At 39.3% G+C, this 7,308-nt stretch overlaps 1 long non-coding RNA gene across 1 annotated transcript; it reads left to right on the forward strand.

The window, feature by feature from the left end:
- Positions 1-5,252: 5,252 nt before the first annotated feature.
- On the forward strand, positions 5,253-6,904 carry LOC133784182 (uncharacterized). The gene is made up of 2 exons (XR_009871186.1): positions 5,253-5,409; positions 6,837-6,904. It is a non-coding gene; the product is annotated as an uncharacterized LOC133784182 (long non-coding RNA).
- The last annotated feature ends 404 nt before the right edge of the window (positions 6,905-7,308 follow it).

A 7,308-nucleotide genomic window follows, 5' to 3' on the forward strand; every position in this document is an offset into this window, starting at 1 on the left:
CATGGCCAGAACAGCTACCTGAAGTACTCTGATCGTATAGAACTTCTCATCGAACAGCAACAGGTCATACCCCATTTTCCTTAGCATACGGGTATGAGGCTATGTTGACAGTCGAGTTAGATCCAACTTCACATCGAAGAATCACATACGAACAAGACCAGAATAGCCAACTATTGATGGAGTCCCTAGACTCGCTTGAGGAGAAACGAGAAAAAGCCCAATTCCGAGTAGCTGCGTACCAGCAAAAAGTCGCCCGATATTTTAACTCGAAAGTAAAAGAAAGAAAGTTCAACGTCGGAGATCTAGTACTTCGACAAGTCTTCTTAAACACCTGCGGCCCAGCTGCTGGAGTACTCGGACCAAACTGGGAAGGACCTTACCAGATTGAAGAAGTCCTTCATCCAGGCACATACAAACTTGCATGCTTAAATGGAGATCTCGTTCCACGTTATTGGAACGGAGAACACCTGCGCGAGTATTATCAATAAACAGTCCTTCTTAAAGGACTAGCTTGTATTAATTTTTACTTTTTACAGGTTTTGAAAAAGGGTTAGTCATGTTATATGGCTAATTGCTTATAAGTGTAAGATCTTTTTAAAACATCACTCGTAAAGACATGTTTAGTCCATTTTAATACGAGAATTATACGGGACTGTGCGCAGCCAGTCATTCTTGCCAAACCTTTGTAATTTTTTTTACAAGTATTTGTTCATTACGTGTGTTGTTTTGCTGTATTATAAGTGTTGCATTCTATACCGAGCAGTAATGTTCGCACAGGTCGTGGTCAAGGCAAGTGACCAAGGACCTAAAGCTCCTCAGTCACTTGGGGGGCATATAAGGTACATCGATAGCAAAGCATACCAAGAGGTATGTAAACACATGAACAAAATAAGTGAAAGCATGCTACGGTACTTAGAGTATTTTTCAAAATTTATATTTGTTAAATCAAGCCAAAGTACTATGCTAAGTTCAGTCATGCGAACAGATGTTATAATAAGCAGAAATATTATAATATCAAAGGGAATTCTTTTACACCGCAAGCAGTACTGCTTAGATGTAATTGTTCAAAAGTAAAAGTAAAATATGCTGCCCATGCAGCAAAATTAAAAAGAAAAATCAGTCTTTACATCACGACCCGTAGGTCGTGTAATTAAAGAATAACAAAAGAAAAAACTTTATGGAGCTTGAGGAGCAGGAGGATCCTGTGGAGCATTCTGATCGACCACATCTCCTGCAGTTTCTCCTCCCTCCACTCCGGCAGTCGGCAGAGTGTTTGGGGAAGCAGGGACCCTAGCTCTCTCTTTGGCAGCCAACCGAGCAGTGCAGCAAGCTAGCTCGGCCTTCCTAGCGTCCTCTGGAAGGAAACTGAAATCGACACTTTGGTTGTGTTTCCAAAAATCGTAGAAACACTGAAGTGTCGCGTTCTTATACCTCTCCAGGTCCTTGGCATTGGTAAGCTTAAGCTGCTCCACCTAGCTCTGAAGGACAGCAATGGTCATGTCCTTAGCAAGATGCTCCTCCCTAAGTTTTTTTACTTCACGCCATTGGATTCGGCTGGACTCTTGGTAGTCATCCCTCTGCTTCTTGGTAGTTTCCAGAGAAGCTTGCTTCTCTACCAGCTCTGCCACCAAGGCATCCTTCTACTGGGTGACCACCTCCAGCTCCCCAGCATGCCTAGCCTCTACAACTTGAAGCTCCCCGATGACCTTCGCCCGAGACTGTTCGATGCTGGCACCAGCGCGAGTACGAGCAGCGGTCATTGTCAGCATGGCCTGCAATCAAAGAATAAGAGTTAGGCTATCTTACAAGAAGGAAAAATAAAAACCAAGATCGCAAAAAGAGAAAAAGTGCTTACACTGGCCACTTCATTAAGAGGCCTATTGAGGATCTGATCGACCCCCATGTTTTCAGCCTCAGCCATTGCCTCCCTGCAACGGCCATGCTTCAAGATATGAGCAAGGCGATCCTTAGCTGATTGCAGGGAGCGGCTCGAGAGTTTGGTCCCAGGAAGTTCGGCTTGCTGGGCCTGTTCTTTTGGAGCCGCGGGCGAAGGATTTGTGGCAGCAGGCGGGGTCTCCTTCTCAGCAGGAGCGGAGGGTTAAGCAGAAGGTTGGCCAGAGGGCCCATCCTTTGGAGGATCAGCTGCTCGACTCTTCTTGGCCGAGGGTGCTTGGTTAGAATCGCCATCTTGTCTCCTGGCCGATTTCCTTCTTCGGACCAGGGGAACCTCCTCCTCCTCCTCCTCCTCCTGAGTGTTGTACAAGTCAAAAAAGTTTGCGGAGGCCATGTCTGCAGAAAGAGATAAGCATGCAGATAGTAAGACAAAAATAGATGACGAATTATGGCACATCAGAAAAGAAGTAAGGAAAATCACAAAGTCCAATACCCGAGCTACTACTACTTGTCGCTACACTACTGACTCTACTAGTCAAACACTCACTCTCTGGCACGAAGAAGTCTGGCCCTAGATTTGGAGTATACGTAAAATTGCCGTCCCCGTCAAATAAGTGATAGGGAATTGGCAATCTATTTAAAAGCGAAATAACAGTACCATTTTCTTCTGAAGACTCATCCAAGTCTACGACAGTCTCTGCTGCGTTTTGTTTCCCCTTCCCTTGGGGGGCAGAAGGCCTTTCTGCTGAGGGGGCGCCAATCGGTTCCCTAATCGTAACCCCAGTCGGTCTCCTCCGAGGAGGGGATGTTGGGGGATGCTGCTTGGGATGCCCCTCGGCAGTGGCATCTGCCACCGCAGGTTCCCTCATTTCCTGATGAGGGGTCAGGAGGCCAGACAGCCTCAAGTTTTCATCAGTGACCAAAGACTTAACGCTTTTTTCAGCGTCAGTCATCCTGGCCAATGCGTTGGACCTCAACACCATGTCTGGTGTTGGATTTGGGCGTAGCCATGGTCCTGAAAGGCACAAGATACTTTAGAGAAGTACAAAGAAATTTGCTAAGTAAAAGTAGCGACCAGTGAAAAAGGACATTTACCTCCTCGAGCGAAGGCCAAGTTGTTTGTAGTCATGTCGGGCATGAGGAAATACTCCTGGTTGGTGGTGTCACTCAGGAATGTTCGGTTTGTTTCTTGGTGACAAAAATGAAAAAAGCCCGTCCCGGACTGTTGAGGGTTGGACTTAAGGTCAAAAAGGAAGTTGACATCGTGAGGAGTAGGCTCTGGCCATTTTTTAAGTTTGTAAAGGATATAGAGTGCAGCAAGCATTCTATATCCATTTGGAGTAATTTGAAAGGGGGCCCCTGCCTCTATGTGGTACCTTGACCAGGCGCTGTAGACGCCCCCAGGAAAATTAGCCCTCTGGTCAGCAGCGGGGATCTTGAGATTGACCCCAATGAGAGGATACTTCCTAAGATAATTAGCAAGCATCCTAGGGGTCACCTGGCTGAGGGGAGAGAGATACCACTCGACATCAGGAAGGGTTGAATGCCGAGGGCGAGCCCTGACCTAAATGCGAGGGTCCGGGGAAATGTTTTCTCGACCGTTGGTCGAGGGAACCCTAGCCTGCGAATCAGGCTAGGCAGGAGAATTTGGATTGTTTTCAGGGTTTGGTTTCTTTTTGCCAGGAGATTTAGAACATGCCATTTTAGGTGGTGATGGTTGAGGTCTGGAAGAAGAGAGTCTTGAGAATGGAATCTCGTGAACACGCTGAGCCAGTTGTTCTTCACCTTCAAGCAGTTGCGCAAGAAGATTGTCTTCGATTGGCCGCTCACCTCCCCACAAATCTGGCATTAAAATCTACGAACATAAAAATGGGGAGGTGAGGATGGAGAGTCTAGAAAGTTGGTTAGAATAACGCTGGTCGTGTATAAAAGTCAAACTTTTATACAACAGCATTCTAACAAAAAACTAATTTTTTCACACGAACAGTTTGAAAAACAGATCAAAAAGTGAAAGCAAAAAGTTTTTTGAAAAAGCTTTTTCAACTCCTTTAAGGGCGGGAAAAACTCAGTTTTTCAACTAGCATAAAAATCGAATTTTTACTTCGGTTTTACGTCCTAAATTTATGATCTCGACTATCAAACTAACTCATAACTCCTGGATGGCAAAGAAACATCATCCTATCTAGCATCACCCGATAAATCCCCTACTTTCATGCATCTCAACCCAAGAACACAGACAATGCCAGAACTTAACGGTTAACTCACAACGGCATGCATAGCGAAAATAAAGAGTAGAAAGGTTCTGAAACTTACCAAAGCAAAGAGCGTGGAGGTTTGAAGGAATTTCGAGCGTAGACGAACGGACGACTGGTTCTTGAAACACTGAAAGATGATCTTCAGAGAGAATGAAGGTTCTGATTTAGGGTTTCTTGAAAGAGAAAAAACTTGCGTAAAAAGAAAAAGAAGGCTCTGAGAACACTACTACAAAACTGTACTTAGACGACACACATGAGACAACAGTTTTCGTAGAACTATCATCTTGTGTCAGAAATTGACATAACACAACAGTAGCCCTCGAACTATCGTGCCATGCAAAATAAAACATCCATGAGATGACAATTCTAGTAAGACTGTCGTAACATGTCTACTTTTAACACGAGACAACATTTTTACGAAAACTGTTGTCTTATCCAATACAATTTTTTTAATCAAGTACTAATTAAATTTTTAAATTTTTAAATATAATTTAGTATAATATATAAATATATTCATAAAATGTATTAATTAATAATTTACGATATAAAATACTTATTAGTTAAAAAATATGTTTTTTTAATAATTTGTAATATTGATTGTTAATTCGATTAGTTATTATATATTTAGTAAAAGAAGTTTTTTTAAATAAAAATTCATTAATGATACTTATTATGATGATGTTGCAGTATTAATTTTCTTCTAAATCTAATAAAATTTATTTTTTAATATTTTAATTTAAAACAAATTAAATTTAAAATATGATATGAATATTAAAAAATAATAATACATACTTAACAAAAATAAACAAACTAAATTTAAAATATGCTATAAATTTAAATATGAGTCATATTTTAAAGAAATACATACAATAAATTAAATTTAAAAAAATTAAAAAAACTAAATTTAAAATATGCTTTAAATAAAATATGGGTCATATTCGAATTGGGGCTTAATTAGGATTAGGGATTCATTTTTTCTCTGCTTAAAGAAGAAGAAAATACTACGGATGGGTCCTCTTCACCCGTGCTTCTCACCGGCGTCGCCTACTACAAACGGAGGTGAGGGTGAAGGCGACAACGACGCCTACTACAGAGGGAGGTGAATTCGACGATGACGACAACAACGCCTACTATAGAGGGAGGTGAATTCGACGTGACGTTGCTGGGGTTCTCCGCACCTGGGGTCCGTTAAATTCGCCCGTTCCGTTCTTCCCTTCCGTCGAAGTCAAGACCCAACAAGCATTGAATCCTCTCTCTCACGGTAAACTTATATCTCTGAAACTTTTTGAAACTTTAATCTCTAAAACTTTTTGAAAAATTGTTCATAGGGAACCTTTCTAACCTATGGCAGACTTACTCATTACTCAAAGCTTATTGTGCAAATCGAAATCGTGAAGTTCCAAAAATAAGAAGAGACTTTGATTGCATCTTTAATTCTTTATCATTATTTTCTTATGGTATTTATAATCTATTTTCCTTCAATCAATGGCTTATTATTAAGAGAATTCTTTTACTCTGAATTAGATTCTTTTCTTCTCCAACTCTTTGGACCCAAGGAAAAAAACCGTAGTTGTTGTCCTCCTCTCCTTCTCTCCTTCGATTTTTTATTTTCCCTTTTTTGTAGAATTAATGATGCTTATTTTTTAGGTTAATTGCTTACTCTTTGATGTAGATCATTGTGGTAGAACCATGTAAACTTATTGCTTTGTTCTTGTTTGTTTTGATTATGATTAGAAGTTGTTACTTGTTACAGACCTTGACTTGCTCTGTGTTGGTTTGGTTCTTGAATATGATTTCAGATAAAAGTTCACTAGAAAAGAAAATATCACTGACACCAACTCTTTTGTTAAGCTGGAAATGTGTCATTGGTAGTAACTTAAAGTTGGAAATGTAATCTTAAAATTAGGCCAAAGTTATCAGGTTTTTCTTTGTAATTGGATTTTTTTTGGCTTTAGGTAGGATGTTTGTATAAAAGGTGTGTGTATGAATAAAAGAACTCATAATTTATAGGTGAATTTTGTTAATTACCCTTATGGGTGTCTATCTCTATATTAAACTACTACTATCAATTCTTGTTTAATGACTATGTAGTTGCTTCCTTCCATTTTGTTGTCTGTCTTTGCCATTTCTCTCTTTATTTTCTTGCTTTTAGTGAGCTACGATGAGTCTTTTCTTTAAAAGTAGAACCTTAATATATTATTCTCCCAACAAGACTACATTGATGGGTAAAGTTTATACTTGGATAATGTGGCATTCAATCACCTACTAGGAGCAAGTAGCAGAGTTTGCCCAACCTATTTTGTGTTGCCTGCTCAAAAGATTGAAATAGTTAACATGTCAGAAACTCTTTTGGTTCCAATCAGGAAAAAAATACTATGAAAACTCTCATTGCCATGCTTTTCTATAATTAAATGATACATTTTTCTCTTTCTGTTTTGTCTATTGTGGTGGGGTTAGAGAAGCTTTGTTTCATTTCAACAATAGTATTTGATTTTGTGTTTTAGAATATAGTTATTCTTTGGCTTTGGCTTCATGATTTTGCTAAGTATATTGGGGTTTTTTAATTTTAAATTAATATGATGTTGCTACTATCGTTGTATGCGTATATGCATATTAACTTGGTTGTTATTGAATTACGAGACTGAAATGAGGAGACTTTGTATATTTTACACAATTCCCTTTATGCAGAATCTCAAGCCTGAAATCATGGTTGAGTGTTTAACCTCTGATTTTCGAGGTGACTTGACTGTTGTGCACACTTTGGTTCACTCAGATTAGATGTGTTTGCACACAACATTGAGATTGTTAAACGACTTCAACAAATTGTTCGAGATCCTCGGGCTGGGTAAGCAGTGTCACTAAGTTTTTGCTTCTTAAATTATTGTTTTAATCCCTCTTTTTTATACCTTCTTTATCTTCTAGTGTGTTTGGTATGAAATTTAGTTATAATAGTTAGATTATACTTCTAAATCTCAACTACATGCTACTTTTTGTAATACAACAATTTTTTATTTATTTGTTTTCTAAGATCTCCTTTTTGTATATTGCTTGACTTGTCACATTTCTTATACCGACCCAATTATGGTTTGATGATTTTAATTTCATCTTTACTATTGATGTTTTCATGCTTCAAAGAATTAGCAGCAGTGAAGGGGGATTC

The sequence above is a fragment of the Humulus lupulus genome, chromosome 6 (genome assembly GCF_963169125.1).
Source record: "Humulus lupulus chromosome 6, drHumLupu1.1, whole genome shotgun sequence".
In the NCBI taxonomy this organism is placed as follows: domain Eukaryota; kingdom Viridiplantae; phylum Streptophyta; class Magnoliopsida; order Rosales; family Cannabaceae; genus Humulus; species Humulus lupulus.